This window comes from Canis lupus, chromosome 3 (genome assembly GCF_048164855.1).
Source record: "Canis lupus baileyi chromosome 3, mCanLup2.hap1, whole genome shotgun sequence".
NCBI classification, from domain to species: domain Eukaryota; kingdom Metazoa; phylum Chordata; class Mammalia; order Carnivora; family Canidae; genus Canis; species Canis lupus.
Genome location: NC_132840.1, coordinates 18,535,751 through 18,558,589, shown reverse-complemented (window position 1 = coordinate 18,558,589; position 22,839 = coordinate 18,535,751). Strand labels below are relative to the sequence as shown.

Sequence of the window (22,839 nt, the reverse complement as noted above, 5' to 3'; positions counted from 1 at the left end):
TGGCTGTTTCGGGGGGGAAAGAGGTCTTCCCACTTCCTTAGACAGGCACTTGAGGGGGCCTGGGTGTCCTGCAGGGGATGCATGAGCACAAATGTCCGGAGAACTAGCCATCCCTCTTGTTTCAATCCAGGTATAGCCACCTGGCGCTTGGCTCTGATGGTAGGATCCAATCCACCAATCACACGCCCGGAAACCCAATGACATCACCGATCACCAATCGGAGCGCCTGACCAACATGAGTGAATTGTGTTGCCACACTAGGTTGACAGGATTTCAGCAAGAGGCAGAGACACTTGACATTTCTTTTCCCTTGGGAAGCCTTATCAAGTGTAAATGTTGGGCGTTGCCCAACACTGACACCAGCCAGCAGCCCCCATGTCCGCCCGCGCGGCTCCTAAATTTCAGATTTACTCTTAAATTGTAACAGTACCCCTTGAATCCTGCTTACACACTTTCCCTCCCTCATTTCTAGATAAAAAAGAAACATCATTCTGCATGCTACATTTCACTGTATCACATATTCACCTTCCTAGAGGGAAATTCTGTCAGATTTGGGATGACAGAAAGGAAAAAGAAACATTCAGAAGGCTTTTTTTTTCCCTCTCTCTGATCTCATCAACCCTCAACTGAAGAGCAATATCACCTGCTTGAAAACCAAAGTGACACACACACACACACACACACACACACACACACCCGGCAAAGTGTGACCATTTGGGGAATCTGAATGTAAGGTATGACGAGAGTTTTAAAAACCATTTGGGTTTCTCTTGGGAGTCCACCATCCCACAGCTGCCTGCAAACAAAGGTGGCCTCCCCTTCCGGGAGCCAGAGAGATGGGCTTTCTGGGGAAGCTCCCCACACACCCTGCCTGCTGGATGCAGGATCCATGCACAGTCCCCTCCCCAGCTGATGTGCCCCTGGAGACACTTGGGCCCCTTATCTTCTGGAAGCAGAAGCAGAAACGCCCCTGCACAGCCCTGTCCTTCCAAGAAGCAGCGGTAGCATTTCGGGGAGGCAGCAACCTCAATAGTCACCAGTTTACGGAGCAGAGCGGCAGTGGGGGCAGCTCATGTTGCTCTGTTCAGGGGGCGGCGAACACGGAGCCACCACTTAACTGAAACCTCTGCTGTCTTCCTGCCGCTGCCGACCATCACCATAGGAACCACATCCTGCTGCTACCATGGCAACCGCGCAGTACCATCCGCTCCATAAGCAATGATGCAGCGGCCACTCAGGAAGGCTTCCTGCAAGGCCAGGGGGCTGATGGGGTCCTGTGGTCCACAGCTACAAGGACTAGGAAGTGACAGAGAGAACCCTTCTGAAGCAAGCAGTATTTTGGTTTAAAAGCCCATCTCCTGCTCCTCAAAAATTCATTTGCCCCCAGATTAAATCCTTTTGAAAGTGCATTCCTATTCTTGGGATGCAAAAACCTCCAGGGCCAAACACATCAGGTAAAAGCCCTCTACAGGTACCTCTTTCAATACATGGCCACGGCTCAAGGGGAGACAACGGACTGTGTCAGCACAGGCTCCTAGAGTAAGAACCACAAGCTCACTACAGCAGCCCCTGTGGCACACCAGGCACTGGGTAAGGCCCTTCCAGAAAAGGCATCTGATTCCATCCTCACAACCATATTCATAAATCTAATTCCCTACTTCCTACTCACATCTCACAGAGGAAGGAAGCTCAGAGAGATTAAGTGAGCTACCTGGCATCACACAGTACACTGGGCAGAGCTGTCTGAATCTCTAACTCATGGGCCCGGAGAAATTCTGGTCACCTTTATTATTCCCAATGCAGTGTTCCATGAATCAGGCCCTACATGTTAATAAGAGCTAATACTGATTTTTAATAAGCATTATTTTAGGTAAACATTCACAGCTACTCCATAGAGACTGCTTACTCTATGCCAGGCATTATATCAGATCCCTTACATGGAGCATCTTTTTTGTGTCTTACAGAGTCAGTGAGGTGGAAACCTGTATAGATGAGAGAGTGAGATGCAGAGAGGTGAAGCAATTTGTCTGAGGGCACACAGCGGGCAAGAGGCAGACTTGGGGCTCACAGCTGACCAGCTGGACTCCAGGGCCCAGGCTCTCAGTCACCTGCTACACTGCATCCTAACAACACAGCCAGCTGAGACACAAACAGTAGACCCTGGAGACCTAGCACGGCCTCCCACCCCAAAGGAGTCAGCTATGCTTGGACTCCACGAAGCACACACACATTTACTCCCCAAACAGCCTAGGATGTGCCTGTCAGCACATGACACATTTAAAATGACACTGCTTGGCCATATAAGAGCACCTGTGGCAGCGCCCATGGCTGCACCCCTGCAGGGCCCACTCCCCTCCACTGTCCAAATCTGGCATAATGACGGCTTTGACTAATGGCCCCCTTCAGCACAGAAAGAGCCTCTCGGGGGGCGGGGTCACAATTTCAATGCTCCCTCTTCATCCCGAGGCAGACACTTCCCATCCACTACTGTCCAGGAAGACAGAGCCCTTAACCTTGAGGGTTTGTGAGGAGGAAACAAGAGTCCAACAGGCCGCAGTCCCTCACACAGGCAGTTCCATGGCGTACAGATATGCAGAGCCACATGAAACTGCCATTTTGTAGATTCAAAGTGGTCAACTTCTGGGCGACCACATATGGTTTATTCTAATGTCTCAGCTCCAGAGCAACTACACTTTATTAATAAGGAAACTGAGGCTCAGAAAGGCTAAGGGATTGCCCAAGGTCACAGAGCCAGGAAGCAGGAGGCACAGACAGGAGCCTGGTCGAAGTACCATCTGTACCATGCAATGTTGTTTCCTCGCCTGCCCGGGGGGGCCGGGAAGCCCAGCAAGGGTGTGGTGGAGTGGGAAAACAGACCAGAGAAACCACTTCCTGCACTGTGTGAGTTGAGGGGGCCAGGAGGCTAGGACTTTCTCTGGGGGCCCAAGCTCTGCTCTCATTTGCTGTAGCGGTTAAGACCGGTAATCCAGGGGTTTTGTTTTACATTTTTTAATCAATACCAATAGGCACAGAGCACAGGAAGCAGGTAGACAGTGGGTTTGAGCTCAGCTGGCTGGCACATACTACACAGGGCTACCTGGGAAATAAACAGGGTCATGTGAGCCAGGAGCCCAGCACCATGCCTGGTTCACACGCAGTGCACTGCAGACATTCCTTCCCTTGTCCACAGCCAGTCTCTGAACCTCTCACCAAACTGAAGGGGTGTGGCCCAGCCTCATCACTTTGGGGACTCTAGTGGAAAGTCTCTCTCACATCTGTCCCCTCCTCCTTTCCCAGACAGGTCCGGGCATTTCCTGTATTCCATTCTCCACGATAAGGCCACTGTTTTCATTCATGACCCTGACACTTCTCTTCATTTCCCAACTCGGTGGTGTCAACAAGCCCAGAGGAGAGCCAGCAGGCCGGGTGAGCTGACCCCTTGGCAGATGGCAGGTCAGTTTTAGAATTGTGACAAATTTTCTGCGCTCAGCTATCTTTCAACCAAATAGAGAGCCAAATAGGAAATGGAGGGCTGAGATCATCCATAGGCTTTAGCCACGGGGGTCTCGAAGGGAACTTAGGAAACAGTATCCCACTGACTGGAGCCTTCAAAAGAGCAACTAGTCCCCTAGCTGCCTTACCAGCTTTCTCTTCCACCCCACCATATATATACTTGCACATGTGTGTGCATACTTGTGAGCACACACGTGCACACCTGCACATCCAAGTAATCAAGGTGGAGTTGGGAGAGTAGAGTGGTGCTCAAAAAGACTCCTTTCATTGACTTTGCCTGTGAAGAAATTCCACAAATCTGCTGGTGTCCAATTTCCTAGAAAATCCGAGACTATAAAAGGTTCCCATTGTTGTGGCGGGAGGTCAACATTGAAATAGATGTTTCAAGCCACTGCCAACTTTGTGCCATGGCTGAATCTTCCAAGTCTCCAGGAAATATCTAACTCCAAAAATGGCATTCCCAAAGGGTGGGATCGTTTCTGATATGTTCCCAAGGGAGTCGCTGCTGCTCTTTTGGAAAGTGTTTTCCAGCCTCCCTGGTGTCTTGAGGGGAGATTCCTTGGACACAGTGGCTCAAACGTGAGAATGGGGGAAGGGGTGTTCTTTCTCTTGAGAGCCCATCACTTATTTTACAATTATGCAGCTAACATGTGGATGGAATGTTGTCATAAAAATTCGAACAATACAGAAACATAAAGAGCAAAAAGCAGCAAAGTCCCCGTTACCTGGATTTAATCTCACTCACCTTCCCCAGAGATAATCCCTTTTATCAATTTGGGGTGTTTCCTTGGAATCATTTTTCTAGGCATTTATGTACATGTAAAAAATATACTTTGTGTTTTATGTGTTTGTGTAACAATGTGTCTTACACATCTTTCCACAGCTACACATTGGACATTGACTTTTCTTTTTCACAGCTGCATCATAATCCACAGAATAAATGTACTAAAATTATTAACCTAGTCCTTCACTGATGAACTTGACCACCATCTCTAGCTTTTCACTCTGTTCCCTTACACGTCCTTGGGCATGTCTCTAGGTGAGTGAAAGAGAATTTCCTTAAGACAGACAAACACCTAGGTGCTTTGCTATTTCCCAATAGGCCCCTGGATTCGGCAATGAACAGCCAGACCTGGTGCCGGCTCCAGGGAGCCAGGAGTCCAGAGTACCCAGCCATCAATGAGACACCTAGGCTGGGGAGGCAGGGTCGGCCTCTTCTAGAGGGAACACAGAGCTGGGTCCTATGTTAGAGCTGGCCAAGACAGAGGGACAGATGTCACAGTGCCCAGGAAGAGCACTAGGTGGAGATTCCAAGCCTAGGAAGAGTACATGCCTGCAAACAGCAGGCAGGAAGAGAGCGCGTGTGCTGTAGGGAGAGAAAGCTGTGTAGCATGACTGAGATCCTACAGGAGATTGGTGGGGAGCAAGCAGCAGACTGGAGGTAGAAGCCATGATTCGATGTGTACTTCAGCGAGGGCCCAGGGGTGCCAGAAAAGAGAAGTGGCTAAGGGGACAGCCCAGACTGCCTGAGGGCCGCAGCAGGCTAAGAGTATGATAAGTGGCAGAGAGTTCCCTGCACAGAAGACCACAAAGGGAAAATGAACTATGGCCCAGACCCGCAGCTGGGTGATGGGACTAGAAATCACTCAGAAGCAAGGACTATGGGATCTTCACCTGCTGGATCAGTCAAGGTCTTCACCAAGACAGAAGTCCCTGGAGTGTTTGAACCAAGGGCTCTCAGGCAGGAAAATGGATGCAGAGGCATGGCATAGCTGAGACACCAAATGGGGGACAATGAGGGGACCCAGAGGTCAGCACCAGCAAGACGCTGCCATCACCTCTTGGTGGGAGGCACAGAAGGAGAAAGCAGAGCTCCTGAAGCCCAGGGGCTGGCGACAGAACCACAGGGCCTGTCCGGTGGCAGGTGGAGCCACAATGGAGTCGCAGCTGCTGTCAGAATTCCGGGGACAGAGGCAGGGGGAAATCCCCTAGCCTCCCACCTGCTACCTCCAGTGGCTGAACCCAGAGACATGGGCACCTGGGACAGGCAGTCTGCCCAGCTCCCCAGCTTCCCCCATCCCCGCCAGAGTAGAAGAAGGGTGAGGAACCAACCACCCAGGGGGGGAACTGGTTCAGACACGCAGAGCTGAACATCCAGGACCTGGAATAGCGCCTGGTGCAGGAGACACGTTTGCTAAAAGAATAAATAAAGCCAGGCAGGGATGGTTTCAGAGCCCTGCCAGGCCGACAACTGATTTCCTGATAGCTATCGAAGCTGTTCTCAGGCTGACGAAACACGCCTCTCATTATCCCCGATCCTGGCCCTGCACTCTCAGGCACTCAATAGAAAATCGATAGTGTGTTCTCTGAAGCAGCAGCCAAGTGGTGCCCGCCTGCCCGGCCCTCAAAGCCAGACCGGACACACCCCGCCCCTCACATCCCCACACACGTCCGCACCACCCAGCAGTGATCTATTTCCACATTTTAAAGCAGGAGGGACCCGGAGGTTCAAGGACAGGAACCAGGAGGCCGAGATGCTCCGCTGGGCTGTGAGTCACTTTGAAGCCTCCGAGCACAGAGGGAGAGGATTCAGTCTCACCTGCCCAGTTGATCCTGAAATCCTGGTCAGGTTCTCTGGCATGTCCTGGCACAGAATAAAGGCTGGTTGCCAGTACATTTCTCTCTGCTAGTGTCGTGCTTCGGTCCAGCTGGGAGAAGGCACAGGGAAAAGGCTAAAGGCTTTGGGGATACCCGGCTCTGTTGGTGACTGGCTGTGTGGCCATGGATAGTCTCCAGCCTCAGCTTCCAGCTCTGGGAAATGGGAAAGACGTGGCCTCCTTCCGGGACTGTGGGAGATTTACGAAGATAGCCCCTGATCCTCTGATGATGTTGCTCTGGTGAGCTGTTCCTGGCACCTTCTGGCACTGGAGTAAAGGGCCCCCCATTCTGGGTTTCTGGTCATCTTACCTGATAGATATTTGTATTAACATTAACCAGAATGATAATGCCCAGCATTGACACAGCACACACACATGCCGAGCATCTACGGATTTCATACATATTTGGTCACTTATACTTCACAGCCCATTTTATCAACGAGGAGACCAAAGCGCAGAGAGGTTTGGAAATTAATCCATGGACACGCAGTTAGTTTTTAAGTGGTGGAGCCAGAGCCCACACAAGTTAACCGCAAGTACCTGGTTACGCTAGCACTACCTATTACAGCGTGCCCACTACGTGCAGGAACTATATGCTACAGCTTCACACGGGTTTTCCCATTTTATCCTCACAATATCCCCACTTTGTGGATGTAGAAATGGCAGGTTCAGTGAGGTCAAGCCACTTATCCGAGGTCACAGACTAACAAGTAGCCACACATGGTGCACTTGTTCTAGAATCACACTCCTGCCACCCCCACCCCACCCCCAGGGCCAAATGTGTTCTTAAGGTTGACTTCAGCTGCCTCTTCCTCCCTCCTTGTGCCATTTTGGGAAACTTCTCTTACCCTAATCCTCCAGGGGTGGTCAAAGCCTTGCCAAAGGGGAAGCTTTCCTGGTCCCTCACCTCCTCCCTGCCCACCCCACCCCCTAACCACATGGGCTGGAACACCTGCCCTCCTCCCAACAAACCCAGACACAGACCCACCCCTCAAACAGATGGGAAGTGTCACCGGATGTTGTGTAGTAAGTTCATGAAATCATCCTCTACAAACAAACACATTATTTTGGGGATGAGGATTCTCTGGGCTTCAACAAAGCTGGCAGCATTTTGTGTGTGTGTGTGTGTTGTGTTGTGTTGTGTTGTTTTTTAAACTAGCAGTAGCAACCAGAACAGAAGCCCCATGGTCCATTTTGGGGCCAAATCACAAAGCCTTCCTTCAGCCCCTGATTGGGCTGGGCTGCAGAGGCAAGGATGCCTGGCCAGGGCTAAGGAGAGCAAAGCCAATATTGTTGGAGCAGAGACAACAGTGCAAAGGCTGCGAGTTAGTGGACTGAAAACCAAACCCGGAGATTTTGAGAGCTGGAGTTTTAAAAATTCGCACCAGCAAGGAGTCTGGCAACTGAGTTGGGGGCTGACTCATGCCTGTGCCCCCTGCAAAACAGCTTGGCCTGGGAACGGGGGCAGCCCCATTCTGAGAAGGGTCCAGATCCAGTGCTCATCCCACCACCTCAGTGTGACCCTGCAGGCTTAATCCCAGCTCTGTACATGCTCAGCCCCAGAAAGGTGTCCTGACGCTCAGAGAATCAAAGGCCAGCTCTATCTGCCAGCCAGCCTCCCTGGAGAATCCCAGGGTGGAAAGGAATCCAATCCAGCCAGGTGGTGCGACGGATCAGCTTGCAGTCCCTTCATTCCCTGGACAGCCGTTTCCGGAACACCTACTATGCGTGGGGCCTGAGCCAGCACTGCTGGCCTCTGGCTGGGACCTTGGCAATGAGGCCAAAGAGAAAGGTGGCACCTAGGAATAGCCTGCTGGCAGGCAGCCCCCATAGCCTGGGCCTGATGAGCAGCCATGGCCACAGGCCTGCCCCACTGAAAGCTTCTGTCGAGGGGGACTCTCTGACTGGCTAACTAGATGAAGGACTCAAGAGATTCGTAAAGGATTTAGGCAAGGAACAGAAACCAAAGTAAATGGCTCCCTCCAACCAAAGGTGTGACAATCTGAACATCAAACAGAATAGGTAACTGCACTGAATTTTGGTTACAACTCAACAAATATAAATGTCAATCCATGAATTCATAGGAGAGTAAAAAAACTACAAAACAAACCTTTGGAGGATCCTAAAAAAACAGCTCATTACCATAAAACTTGGTATAAAGGGGAAGAAGCAAGCTTTTCTCCCCCTGCCTTTCCTGTATGCACTGAGCATCAGAACAACCAAGTGGCAGATGAAGAAGCGAAGCCTCTTTCAGAGTAATTCCATCTAATGAATAAAGTGAGAAAAGGTAGACTCAAACTACGTGTGCTCCGCGCCCTTGGTGTGTAACGGCTGATGACCACTATGCGAACAGATGGGCTAGGCAGCCAGCGCCTGAACCGCCTCATGAATCATACCCACCGGAGACCCAGCCCCAGGAGGTGCGGGAAGCCCACAGAGCCCCTACAAAGAGTACATTTCGCTTCTTAACCCTCTGTGTCCAACATATCATCACTTCAACAGGTGATCCACATAGCACATCACCAGTGAGATATTTTATTTTATTTTTTTTTAATATTTTATTTATTTATTTAGGATAGTCACAGAGAGAGAGAGAGAGAGAGGCAGAGACACAGGCAGAGGGAGAAGCAGGCTCCATGCACCGGGAGCCTGACGTGGGATTCGATCCCCGGTCTCCAGGATCGCGCCCTGGGCCAAAGGCAGGCGCCAAACCGCTGCGCCACCCAGGGATCCCTTAAATTCTTCTTTCCATTCTAAGTCTTCAAAATCTGGTGCGCACATCACACAGCACATTTCAACTCAGATTGGTCCTTTCAAGTACTTGGTGGCCATCGTACTGGACAGCACAGGTCCAGAATGAGCTAGACAGCCACAGGATGTACAGCAAATGTACATGAAGGACAGGGCACAGAGGAACATGATCAACGACACCACAGGGAAGCAATCAACAGAACGGGAACACAGAAGCCATATTAAGCAAACATAATGTACAGACGGTATTTGGATTCTTATTTGAACAATTCAACAAAAATCATTTATGAGACAGCTGGGGAAATGTGAACACTGACCGGGCATCTCATATCACGGATATGGTAGTTTATTAAGCATTGAGAATGGCACTGCATTTATATTTCTTTCTCTTTTTTTTAAGATACCTCATTTCTTAGAGAAACCTACGAAAGTAATCTCCAATGAAATGACAGGATGTCAGGGACTTACTTCCAGGTAATTCAGTGGTCAGGGGAGAAGGGTGCAGGGGAGGGTAGTTCAGTGACAAGAATGGCTGTTGAGTTGGTAACTGTGGAAGCTGGTGACAGGCACACAGGGGTTCACGAACTCTTCTCTGTGGTCAAATGTGTTTTCTCAAATTTCCCAGAATGAAGGTCTGATTTTTTTTTTTTAACTAAAGAGAGAACCGTCAGTCTCAGGCTGGACTGAGACAGTAGCAGAGAAGGGTGGTGGAGGGTAGCTGAGCAGAGGGAGCTCTGGAACTGCACCTCTGAGACCTGAATCCCCGAGCTGTTGCTGGCTGGTGACAAGTCTGTGTCAGTCCCTATAGCTGCCAGCCCTCAGTTTACTCCTCTGCTCATCCTGACAGTGCTTCCTCACAGGGTTGTCTTAAGGATTAAATAAAATAACCCACACTAAGTGCTTAGCCCAGGGCCCTTGATAACATCAGGTGGTCTTATTACTATCCCTACTGGTTTCGTCATTGTTATCAGGGGGTGAGGACACCGGAGATAGGGTGTCTGTCACGGGTACATCTCCAAGCTACGTTCTGGTGCTCACCCAGGAAGTGAAGGCCCCAATACTCGGTCTGGGGTAGTTCTGGGGCAGCTCTGAGGAGCAGATGTCTCCCTGTCCCCAAATGGGCCATGAGAAACACAAATTACAAGAGGAAGGAGAAGGCAGTGTGGTGGGAGGACGCTTTGACAGGGTGTGCACAGGGCAAGAAGCCGAAGCCAAAGCCAAAGCCAGTCGGGCTTTTGCCAAATGTCCCATCAGAGATAAAAGAAAAGCATCCTCGTCCGAAAGTGTAAATGTAAATTGATCAGAAAATGAGGTTCTATTTGCCAACCAGAATCAATTTAAACGCAGGCACAGGCCTCCAGGGCAGGACTTCTAGATGGAGAGAAGGACACCTGGAGTTCCACCCAGAGAGGCAGGGGGAGGCCCGTCCACTCCATGCCATCCATCACACGGTCATGCTCCAGCCACCAGAGGACATTGCTCCTGCCCATCCTCTGACCAGGGAGACAGGAAGACAGGAGTCTGGAGGTCCTGGGTCCCAGGTAAGACCCAGCCATGGAGACGTAGTTGTGGCACAGGGCCAAACAGATGGTTGGTCCAACCATGCCCTTGGGGGGCCCAGGCAGTATTCAGGAGCTGCTCCAATATTTAAGGGAAGAGTTCTGTGTTGGGGCTACACTCGCCCGACCTGCTCAGGATGACCAGAGGGAGATGGACAGAAGGGCAGGAGCAAAAGGCAGCCAGCCATGACTCCAAGAGCACCCAGCCTATCATGAAGGTCATTCCCATTCTTAGTGCTGCAAAACCTCAAGTTCAGCGAGGTGCCAGAGGTGATACAGCCAAGAAGCAGAGGAGCCCCTATTTCAAACACAGTGACTACCTCCAAGCCCCACTCCCTCCATGGCATGCTGCAGGGCGCCTGGGCAACAGGGATGAAGGCATACAAGATGGGTGGTCCTGCCCACTGCTCCTCTCTAGTTGTGCTTGCTCATCTGTAGGATGGACCTAATAAGAGTAGTGAGGACAATGACCCAGGATCCAGGAAGAGGGCCTGCCACGCAGGGAGCTTGCATCACCTTCAGAGACCTGTATGAACCTGCTCTTCATGGGGACTTGCTGGTTTTTCTCCCTGAAGAGCAGTCTTTATTTAAAAAACAATAAATCAATGATTCCCTTCCCATCATGAAAGCTGCTGCTCTTGAAGCCAAGTGAAAGGGAATCTACATTTTTAGTAAAGAGCTGAATTCCTGGAAACAGGGACCCTTCCAGCCAAGCAAGAAGGGGGCTCAGCGCTCCAAACATCCAAATTCCACTTCTTCCCAATGAATGCATCATGTGCTTCATTTTGCAAGCAAGTGGCTGGCAAGGCCAAAGGAGGCCGGTCCTGGGCCAGTGACACTTGTCCTCCTTAGCATTTCCCAGCCCGGGCTGCATAGTTGCCGAAGCACACGGCATAGAAGGCCCAGGTATACAATGGCAATCCCCATCCTGGTCCCTGCTCACTCTGCGTGCCAGCCCAGGCCTCCAGGACCCTTCTCAGGGGGCACCCTCCCAGGGCAATGCAGTTTGGAAATAGCTGTTGATACTCCAGAGGCACATAACCTTTGAACAAGTGATTCCGCCTCCAGGAATTTATCCCAGAGATACCCTTGCTTGTCTCAAAGATGCATGCATGTGGCAGATGACTGCAACATTACTTGGAAGGGCAAAAGGCTGGAGACACACCCATCAGAAGGGGATGGTGTGCAGTTCCATACGGTGGCGTACTCTGCAGCCACAGCGAGAAAGCGATCTGTAACAATCTCCTATCACTGTTCGGGGGAAAAAGAATACAGGAACCTGTGTGCAGGATTCTGTGACTTGTCTACACAAAGAAAGAAATACACATACGCATGCATCTGCTGGTGTGGACCTAGACTATCTCCGGAGATGAGACAATGCCGTCCTTCACAGACAGACACAAGGCTGGCCTGCTATCCCAGGGAAGCCCGGGCGCACGGAGGCACAGCAGTACTGGCGTGGTCACAGCAAACCCTCCCGAGAGCCCAGGATTCTTCTTCCTGCAACAACCCCAAAATAGAGAAGGCAAACGCTCAGCGACCCACATCTACCCCATCTGGAAACTTCACTCAAGTCATGTGTTTAATCTTAATAAGCCTTGAGAATTTTTCTATCCCACTCCACATCTGCATTTGCTCTAATAACAAAATAGTATTTTAAATGACTCCCTAGTTAGATTGTTTAACCTTTCCCCCCCTTCACCAAATCTTCTAAAATGGACACTTCCAGAAAGGGGCGCCATGTTATCAATTACCCCCCAGTTAAGGTACTTAACCTTTCCACCCCTCACATAAAATGCTCATTCCAAGAGGCTGGAGCCATATTTTAAATTACTTATTAGTTAAATGACTCAATCTTTTCCCTCTGAATCGACAAGCCAAACAGATACATGGAGAAGACACGCTGGGTGAGCCTGTGCTTTCTGGAGCTCCTGACATCCCCATGGGCTGAGATGAGGAGTCTGTGGCCTGCCTTCAGTGTCTGCAGAGGGCAGGAATCCAAGACCCCAGAGAGCTAGGGCCAGCCAAGTGGCCTCATCTTAGGGTGGGGAAAAGGATGCAAGTCATTTCAACATCAAAGACACGCTTTAGAGGCATCTAGATGGCTCAGTTGGTTGAGTGTCCAACTCTTGATTTAGGCTCAGGTTATGATCTCAGGGCTTCAGACAGAGCCCCACATTTGGCTCTACATGCGTGTGCGTGCACATGCACGCGTGTTCTCTCAAGTAAATAAATCTTTAAAAAATAAAATACACGCATGCGCACACACAACGCACTTTATTTTCTTCCTGCTTCATAATCTTTGTATTTGGAAAACATTTCCCCACCTCGACCTGGTGTTCCAAAGCCATTACTAAGTTTTGTTTTCATTTTCATTTCCAATGTTATTTCCATAGCATAAGAACAGTTTTTAAAAAACAGTAAATATTAATAAAAGGAAGGATGGGTTTCCCTGTGTGATATAATGGTTGAATTGACCCAGGACCCACATCTCAATAATAAATGTCAAGATTTCACTGGGCTTTTAGAAGGACTGAACCTTTCTCTGGGGACCCTTCCTCACTATGGTCTCCTCAGACCCCAACTCAGAAAGTACCATAAGAGCAGTTCAGGAGTACAAATTCAAAACCACACCAGCCTGGATCCAACCTCAGCTCAACCAGCATCCCGCTGTGCGACCTGGAGAACGTTCTTAACCTCTCTGAGCTTTCGTTTCTTCATCCATAACAAGAGGCTAAGGACAGTCCCACCTGTTCTGGTTGCAGGAGGATGAATGGAGCTGTGTGTAATCTGCTGAGCATGATGCCCATTACATAGTAAGCACCCAATAAAACCATAGTTTGTATCATTCCTGATTTAAACTAGCCACTATTTCACACCAAGGAGAAACCCAAGGTCCCAGGAGGGAAATGATCCTGGTCAAAGTTTCAGAGTAGTTTTCTGACACGGCTCATAATTTCTCCCCTCACACAGCCTGATGGAAGTAGACAAGACTTGCGGTTCCCAAACCAACAACACTCTAGAGCCATCCTTCACTAGGGACCAGAAACCCAGTGCCGAGGCTCCAACCTGATGTTCTGGGGCCCACGGGCTCTGCCACCTCTGAAAACTGGAACATGAATGGCAGGACAGAATCAGCAGCCCTAAAGCTGTGGGAGTCGTCCGGACCCAGAGGACCCAACACATCTGGGAGCAAGAACAGGCATGAGTGTGGCAGCGCCACTATCCCTAAGCAGGCACAGCCTCCTCCTTTATCTGGTACATGATAGGTTCCTCCCCACCCCTGCTCCCCACCACCCCCTAGCTCACAGGTGTGCCTGTATGGCACTCCGGCCAGTGAGACATAAAGTGAGGTGTGCCACCTGCACACATGCATCCCTGGTCCTCACCTTTGTGACAGCAGAAGCAAGTGCTGAGATGGGACCTCTGTGAGTCTGGGTCCTGGGGTATTCCAGAGACGAAGGAGAAATAAACCTGGACTGTGTAAAGCTATGGGTGGGCAGGCTCCTTGTCCCCATGGCAGAGCCTCACCCATGTGGTCACTGCAAAGGTTCAAAGAGCAGGGCCCAGGGCAACGCTTCTCAACCCTTCTATGGCAATAGACCAGATTTTTTTTTAAATTTGTAATTTCTAATCCAATACTTCTGAAAATACAATAAAAATATCACTGTAATGTCAAATTAGAAGTTTCTAGACCTCACTCTCTTTCACTGGACTTGTCTCTTCACAGATAGGCCCCAATCCCCAGGCCACACCTGTAGCGCCATAGTCCATGGAGAGAGACAAATGCAGCTCCAGTCCCAGCTCTGCATTTTCTAACATTGGAGATAAAATTTACCTGCTCCAAGCCTTGACTCTGTAGACTGAGAATTTTCAGGTGAAGATTTATATAGAAAACGCATAGAACACAATGCCAGGTGTGAAGAAGGCGCTCAATAAATGTCAGCAATTCAGCCCTGTTCTGTCCTACTCCCAGGTGACAACATCTGTCACTCCCAGGCCCCACGACTAGCTCAAGGATCTGGAGTGGGGCCACAGGCTTCAAGCGGCCTCAGAGATCCAGGCACTGGTTTGAGACTCGGAATGTGCTTCCAGACACCCACTATCAGGTAAGGTGACCAGACTGGCATCTAAAGAGGGCCTTGGCAGACTGCCTCGTGGTCCACTGAGATCAGAGCATAACATCTACTGCCTTAGCTCCATGATGAAAATCTTACAGTAATTTATAACCATTATGAAACCAGTGTTTATTGCCAGTTGTAAGGTGCCTCTGTGCTCAACACTTCTCAGAAACTACTGCCCCTCACAATGCCCCTGTGAGATAGGAACAGGGAAGCCTATCGTGCAGGAGAGGAAACTGAGGCACAGCGTGGTTGGGTAACGTCCCTGCAGTCATGCAGCAGAGCTGGGTCTTGTGACTCAGGGCTGGCTTCACTCCAGAGTAGGGTGACCAACCGTCCAGTTTTCCTGGGACTTAGGACTTTTGATTTTAGAATGGGGACAGTTCTGGGCCAACAGGAATGCGCTGGTCACTTACTCTAGACCTATGTTCTTTAGTCACCATGTTTAGCGTGTGCTGAATGAGGGCAGGTCTTTAATAAAATATCTACCAGGAGGCTGGAGCATGTCTTTGCTGAGCAGTCTGTCTGGGAAAGCCACGTCCCATGACATCCTGCAAACATAGCTAAGGACAGAGAGACAGGGCATGATGGATGCACACCAAAGATAAACCGATTACCTGGCACCACACAGCCTGGGCGCTGGCCCTGCCCTGAGGCCTACTCAAGAATGGAAACTTCTAAATACCAGCCCTTAACCAGAAACCTTTTCCTGACTTGGTTTTTTTTTTTTTTTTTTTTTTTTTTATTTCAAACAATAGGTAATCAGAATACGCTCAGCTAGTGACATACTGTCACAATTTGCCAAACAAAGCAATGGGAATAGGATCATAACGGTAATACTTTGCATTTCTTAGAAGGGCAGGTCTTGGGTGTGACTTCATTTCCCAGCACTGCAGGCTGTGTCTCATCTCTCCCTCCTCACACCACCCCAGAGCGATGCCCAAATGCCTGGCATGGGAGAGATGCCCAGGGGACAGTCGGTGAATGGGTTGATACAGGCAGACCTCTCCATTCTGCAGAAACTAAGGCATCCCCAGGCTACACAAGCTGGATCCTCTATGGCCGTCACCTTTCCCTCCATCACTCCCATGAATTGAGCACCCACAGAGTTGCCGGAACTGTCCTAAGTGCTCCATACATAAGCCAACCATGTGGTCTCTCCTCCAAACCAGGAGAATGAAGTGAAACGGGCACGGCTGATAATGATACCAGTACTATAAATAGGTATGAACTGCAACTGTCCCGAGCAAACAGGATAAGTGGTTACCCTGCTGCTGCTCCAGAGGAGCTCAACTAACCCTACCTAGAGAAGCGATGTAGCTCAGTGGGGACAAGCCTGGACTCTGGGGCCAGGCTCCCTGGTCTAGAGCCCAGTCCTGCTACCGACCAGCTGGGCATCAGTTTCCTCATCCATACAACAGGGCTAGGGGTTAGCTGTCTCCAAGGGCCATTGTGAAGATTATATAGTTCATGTTTGCAGAGCCTAAGTACAAGGCTTAGCATGTGGTGGGTGCATTATGTGTGTTTATTGAATAAGAAGTCCTCCAGCCATCCCCAGGGGAGTACTAAAATCATTGTTTTACGCACAAGGAAACTAAGGCATAGAGAGCTTATGTAACTTGCTGGTTGGTGGCAAAATTGAATTCAAGTCTAAGACCCAGGGCCCATTTCTTGACCACCTTGTAGTCCTGTCCCCCACCCTCTCAACAGTTGGCTACTATGAATGGCAAGCAACAACATACTCTCTCCCCATTTCGAAATTTATGACACGGGTCAAGTAGGAAGTGCAAGGAGCCTTGCATCCACGTTTGGCACAGGGTACTGCTGGAGCTCATCCTGGGCCCAGAGAGCTGGCTGACTCAGGAGAGGGGGTCTCGGTCCCTTGAGGCAGTGTGGCATTTGCAAGACCAATAGGCACCAGCCTGGATGGGGCGAGCACTGCTGCCCAGGAGGCACACGCCAAAGTTCCACTTTTTCTCTCTCTCACCAAATTACTCGATCTCAGACATTCCTCTGTAAGACAAGACTGAAATGCAATCTCAACCCTACAGGGCCCAGTGGGATTTCACCAACACAAACTGCCGAGTCCTCCAGGAAAACGGAGGAAGCTTGCCTAAAGTTTCAGATTCTCGGTAGATCTTAGAAAGCTCAGGCACTCGGCAGCTCCTGGAAGCGGCAGGAAGTGGTTTGACTTTGCTTATTTTCCAAAGGATAACCACCAGATTTGCTCATAAAAACTTTTTAACCGATTGGCAGAGGGCACCTGCGTAATCAGGTGGTTTCTCATCTCCTTGGAGCTTTCTTCCTTTGTTAGCTCAATCTGTGGGGCTTTCAAAGAAACGGGTGCTCAGGGCTCAACACAGCACAGTGCTTGGCACATGGAAAGAAAAAAGGAAAAACTGCAGGGAAGGGAGGAGGAAGGGGAGGGAGGGAGGGAGGGAGGGAGGGAGGGAGGGAGGGAGGGAGGAAGGAAGGAAGGAAGGAAGGAAGGAAGGAAGGAAGGAAGGAAGGAAGGAAGGAAGGAAGGAAGGAAGGAAGGAAGGGCATCTTGCTGAAAAGTCAAAACTAACGGAAAGAAAAGTTACTGAGGCTCACTCCAGCCGGTGGCTCCACACCCAGTGGTCCTCAGGCAGCACCGACCAACAGCTCTCAGGGTTAAGGGGCTGAAGCTGGTAGCACACACCAGAAGGAGGGGCAGAGATGAGGAACGGCTCAGGTGGCAGAAGGCAAAGGGGGGACGCGCTTCCTCACTGGAGGCTCGGTATGTTTGGGAGAAGGAAAGCAGAGGCTCCTCCAGCCGAGCAAGGTGCGGAAATGAGTCCAGACAAGGACGTGCTGGGGAGCCCAGCAGGTGAGGGGCCAAGGACACGGGGGTCGTGGCCCAGAAGTCCATGGACGCTTCTGACGAGGCCAAAATAGAAGAGAGTCTCACCCAGGCCAACAAGCCCAGACCTGCCTGTGAAAGCAGAGACAACTGCGGGTCCCGGACAGGACAGGACAGGACTGGGCGCCGAAGGCGTGGTGCAGAGTCAGAGGGCCCTGCCGGGGTGGGGCTGGGGGTGGGGAGGAGCAAGGAGCTCGGTCAGGAAACCAAGGACCGGAAGGAAACGCGAGCTTCCTGCCACGGACTCATGGGAAGCCTCCGGAGCAGTCACTTCTGCTCCCTGGGACATGGCCGTGTCCTCAGCCCAGTCCAGTGCCAACGTTCACAGATTCCTGGGGGCTTGCGGGGCTGGGTGCTGGGGTCCTGTGCCAGCTGAGAAGATGGATAGGAAGGAGGCCAAGGGAAGGCCCTGACAGAAGGAAGAGGGGCGCTGGAGAGGCCACAAGCAGGGGGAGGGTGAGCATGGGTGGCCTCAAGTGAGCAAGCCTAGACCTGCAGAATCACTTCCCTCTCCAGCCTGGTGAGCAGGACTCTGGAAGGAACCCGAAACAGGGCAAAGCGCAGGCTGTGTGAGACTGAGGAGCATGTTCTCAGACGTGTGTGCTGTGTGTCCTTCCACACATGTGTGAGGTATGTGCACCCATGACCTTAAGAACGCGTGCGCAGTGGTCACATATATATGCTGTGAGGGGTGTGTGTCACGCTCACACATGCTCACGGGGCAACGGCGTCATGCCAGGGCTCCAAGCCGGGACTGGAGCCAGGATGGGACTGAATCTGGGCCCAGCCCTATACTAGCGGTGACCCTGAATAACTGACCTGACTTGTCCACCTCTCAGCTTCCTCACCTAGAAGATGGGGCTAATATGGTCACTAACTCATGATGCTATCAGGGGGATTAAATGGATTGTGTTTATAAAGCACTTAGAGGCGGCCCTATAAATGCTACAGATGTGTACTAAAAAAAAAATAAGTATGTGAGTGTGCGAGAGTGGTTACAAAGCTGGGCAGAGACGCCTGTGTACATCCAGGTGTGCACAGCACAGAATACATGGGAATGTGCACACATGCAGGGCCTGGGAAACGTGGGCTGAGTGTACATGTGTGTGCAAGATAAGGTGTATTCGGCTGTTCCAGAACATGTGTGCTGTGTGTAACCACGATGCCTGGAGGAGGAAGTATATGCAAGTGCTCAAGACACATACTGCTCATGGACCAGTGTGGCATGTGAACACGTGTATGTGTGTGTGCAGGGGTGTGCAGGCATGTTCTGAGAGCATGCATGCATGTGGGTTAGAACCACTAGGAGCGAATCATGGTGAGCACAGGTCTAATGACACCACTGGGAAAGGCAGCTCTGAGCAGCATGGGTGATCATGGCCAGAGACCCAGGGGGACCCCTCAGAGCTGCTGGGAGCCTCCAGCAGAGTGTGAGTGGAGAAAAATCGAGGAGAAAACCCAGACCAGCAAGGCTGGGGACACGAGCCACATCTGACTCAATCCTGTGCTTCAGGAAGGAAGGGAGGAAGGAAGGAAGGAGGGAGGGAAGAAAGAAAAGAAGGGAGGAAAGCAGGAAGGGAGGAAGGGAGGGGGTAGGAGGGACACAGACACATGACATCACAAGGGTCATCCACTGGACACATTTGTGTCAGGGGCTGCACGCCCATTATTCCAGTTCACCCTCTCAACAGGTCAAGGAAGAGGACCAGCTCCATTTTTTCAGACAAAGAAACAGACGAACTAATTTGCCCACAGACCCACAGCTGGGATTGCGGGCTTCTGGGCCAGCTTCATTTGACTCTAATTGTCCTCTCAGTGACCACCCTGGTCTGAGAATGAATGAATGAACACCAATGACGAATGAAGAACGCAAGCACGCACAATGAATGAACAAACAGACAAACAAACAACAATGAAAAGGAAACTGAAACTTCGTGCCCAGAGAAGGAATGAAGCAGAAGCGCTGGCGGACGCACTGGGCCCACGCCACATTTGGGAAAAGGCCAACTCAGAGAGGTGTGAGCAGTGGTAATAGTGGCGTGCCAAGGACCCAGGCCCCCACACTACAAAGCCAGAAAGAGCCTTCTTCACGGGCCCTGAGGCGCCTGCGCAGAGGGGGAGGCCGGGTGTGTGTGGAGGTTTCCAGGCCGGCCTCTGTCAGCACAGAGTCAGAATGCAGGCCTGGCAGCTCCATAGAGGGGCCTTCAGTGTCAATTCTGAAAACTGGCATTCCAAGCTCTGCTCTAGTCCTGTGGGATTTTAGATTAGCTAGATCTCCACTGCCAAGGCCTGGACACTCTTGGAGAGCCGCACTGCCAATGCTGGACGTCACCAGCAGGATGACTTATCACTGTGACTTCTCAAAGCAGCCTGTGTCGTAAGGCCCGGTAGTGCTCAAGCTGATGACAGTGAAAGTCCCCTTCCCCCCCACCCCCGCCAAAACCCTTCCAGAAGCTTCCAGGAGAGTCCAGGGGCTCTTCAGAAAAGGATCCTCAACCCCCACCTTGACATGCTTAGCAAACCCAAACTCCAACTGGGCAGCTCTGAGCAGCCTTGGACAAGTGGCTCAAGCTAGCCAAGTGCCAAGCTCTTCCTCTGGGGTAAGGAGCCATCATATAGTGGGTGTTATGGAGGGAGAGGACCCTGCCCAAGGTAGAAGGTCGTAAGACACACAGCAGGTCTTCTCACAGGATGGTTGTTCTTAGAAATGGCAGCTATCGGGGGCCCAGAACTACCTGGGCAGAAGGGAGCCCCCAATTGCTGGGTCCCATGGCTACGGGAAGCTGCCAGGCAGGGCTGGAAGGGACTCAGCGCGATGTCATGGGCTGTGTTCACTGGCCCTAAGCTGTATCCTCCCCTCTCTCTACAATGAGACCCTCCCACAGCCCAGAAACCCCACTGTGTCTGCAAATCCACCTCAGGCCCTCTTCCAATACCTGAACTCCCCGCCAGTACAGGGTGAGCCAAAAGCCCCACTGCCAGGATGCATGTGGGCACCCCCAGGGCTGCTTTCCAGCTGGTGCTGGTTGCTCCCACCTAAACCTGCCCTTTGTCCCACTCTCCACCCCGTTCTGTTTAACAGAATGTTCTTCTTAGACTCGGATTGTTTAATTGGGAAGAAGCCCATCAGATGGAGCATGAGTTTCCCAACTGTGTTCCCTGGGACGCCCAGATGGGCTTTCAGGGGTATCTGTGGGGGCTGACCCCCTCCTCAACCTGGATGCCACGCCTTTACAAACCTTCTCTTCATGATGTTGTTTGAGGATCGTTGTGATACCAAAATCATGAAAGCATGTGCACAAAAGTTCACCCAATTTGACAATGAAAACCACTCCCTGCTGTACGCCCTGCCCCGATGTGCTGCTTAACCCCCTCCATGGCACCCACCATTACCGTAGGCATGTTTCATGTACTTTAATCTGTTTCCCGTCCCTCTCTTCCTGACCAGTAATGCCTATGAGGGCAGGGTGTTGCTTTGGTTCACCACTATATCCTCAGTACAACAGCAGGCACAGAAAAAGACTGCCTTCACGTTCATTTTTTAACTGACTAAGTGCAATAATCGGCAGCAATAACTAGAGTGCTCACTATGGGCCTGACTCTTGACACGTGTCACATGTGGGAAATCACTTAGGGCTCACATCTACCCTTGGAGGTAGGGCCCATTATTATCCCCATCATACAGATAAGAAAACTGAGGTACAGCTGAGCTGACAACCCAAGCTCTTCAACATCTTTAAGGCTTCCCCCCTTGGTCACCAGCTGTTCTACTCCTTCCATTCCTCCTGGTGTGGTCACTCTGTCCAGGGAGGGTGGGGATTATGTCACAACCATGCATGTTTAAGGCATGAGATGGAGAAGTCAAAAACTTCCTGTCTAGGTCAAGGAATAAGGTAGAAGGAGAACAAGAGCCAACAGTGAAATAGCTGAGTGGAGCTAGCCGACATCCTTGAAGGATGGGTGCCTGCCACTTGAAGAATGGGTGCCTGCCACTGAGCATCAGGGAGGACTTCCAGGAGGAGGGGACAGTTCTCACAGATGCCATGCTAGGGCTGCTTCTCCTCTACCAAGCTAGCTCCATGGCCTCAAAACAACAGCAGTCAACAGCTTTGATGTGTCAGTGATTTCTTCCATAAAACACAAAGGAGGAGGGACCCAGAATATCCCAGATTCGGGGATACATCTGTCTGCCCTCTGATAAGCATGTCTGTGACTTCAACCAGCTCCGGATCCAGGCCCTGAGCTGGGCAGAGCCACACCAGCATGGTGAGTGCGGGACGCTTCCCCACTGTCCTCCCAAGTGGACCGCACCCAAGCAGTCAGTCCCATCCTTCCCTGGACGCCAGGGCGGAAATCCATAACTTCCCTCCTTGTGGGAAATGCAACAGCAGACAGGCTGGATGGATCTGCTCTCCTGAAGGTCCCTACAATGCTCACTATCGAAGGCAGCTCCTCTACATGTCCACTTGACCCCCTCAGGGGAGCCTCATCCCTGCAGACCTGCCTGACTCCCACTGGCCACTGTGCCCAACCTGCCTGGGGTCTCACCCACAGGGTTCTTCCTCTGCTTCCCCCAGGCCAGGAAGGTGCACTTTGAGCCTCAGCATCTGTTCCTCATGAGACCCTGTGTTATGGGCCAGGCACTCTACAGTTAGTAATTCTCATTAATTCAAACCTTTCCCATAGGGAGCATAATGAGGTCCACATAGAGAAGTTTTAAACTGGAGTTCAGAGAAGTCACCTAACCTGCCCAAAACCTGGAGTGACCAGGTATCAGGCTTTAGTCACCAGAACTGGGTAGAAGTCCTGTCTGCCATCAACTCTATAGTCTACAGCTAATTATATAATTACTCTGTGCCTCGGTTTCCTCATTTGCAAAGCGGGAACAACAGCGCCCATGTCATGGACTTCTTTAGCAGGCTAAACAATATAGTGCAGGGAAGGGCATGGCACCTAGAGGCTCTCAGTCAATGGTAGTTACTGTTAATTCCTCTTTTTAAGGACACTCATGATAAAAATCACTTCTGTGTACAAGAGCTCCAGGTACCCAGAGGCCCTCAGGCAGTGCTAGGCAGTCAAAGGAGCCCAGGACTGGGGTCAGCCAAAGGAGTCTGCATCCCAGCCACATCACATCTGACCACGTAGACGTGGCATCACAGCAAGGCAAGCAGGGCAGCCCCTCTGCCCACACCGTGACCCCCGGAACCGTGCAGAGAACCGCGTGTGGCACTCGGCATGGGGAGCCGCCTGAACACTAGTCCCGGGAAAGGAACCTGCCAGCACTTCTCTCCAAACCTCCTTTTGATGTCAGCTTCCTGTGGGAAACATGTCCTGCTCCACTTCCTCCCCAAGGT

At 51.1% G+C, this 22,839-nt stretch overlaps 1 protein-coding gene and 1 long non-coding RNA gene across 4 annotated transcripts in view; one reads left to right on the top strand and one right to left on the bottom strand.

Moving 5' to 3' along the window:
- CMIP (c-Maf inducing protein) overlaps nucleotides 1–22,839 on the bottom strand; it is a 230,119-nt gene that overhangs the window by 164,206 nt on the left and 43,074 nt on the right. The gene's annotated exons all lie outside the window — the stretch shown is intronic.
- Nucleotides 1,223–10,454, top strand: LOC140629942 (uncharacterized). 2 transcript variants are annotated; one of them, XR_012027718.1, is made up of 4 exons: nucleotides 1,223–1,590; nucleotides 3,298–3,453; nucleotides 9,322–9,395; nucleotides 10,269–10,454. It is a non-coding gene; the product is annotated as an uncharacterized lncRNA (long non-coding RNA). The 2 variants fall into 2 exon arrangements; XR_012027719.1 differs by lacking the exons at nucleotides 9,322–9,395; nucleotides 10,269–10,454 and adding an exon at nucleotides 4,397–4,564.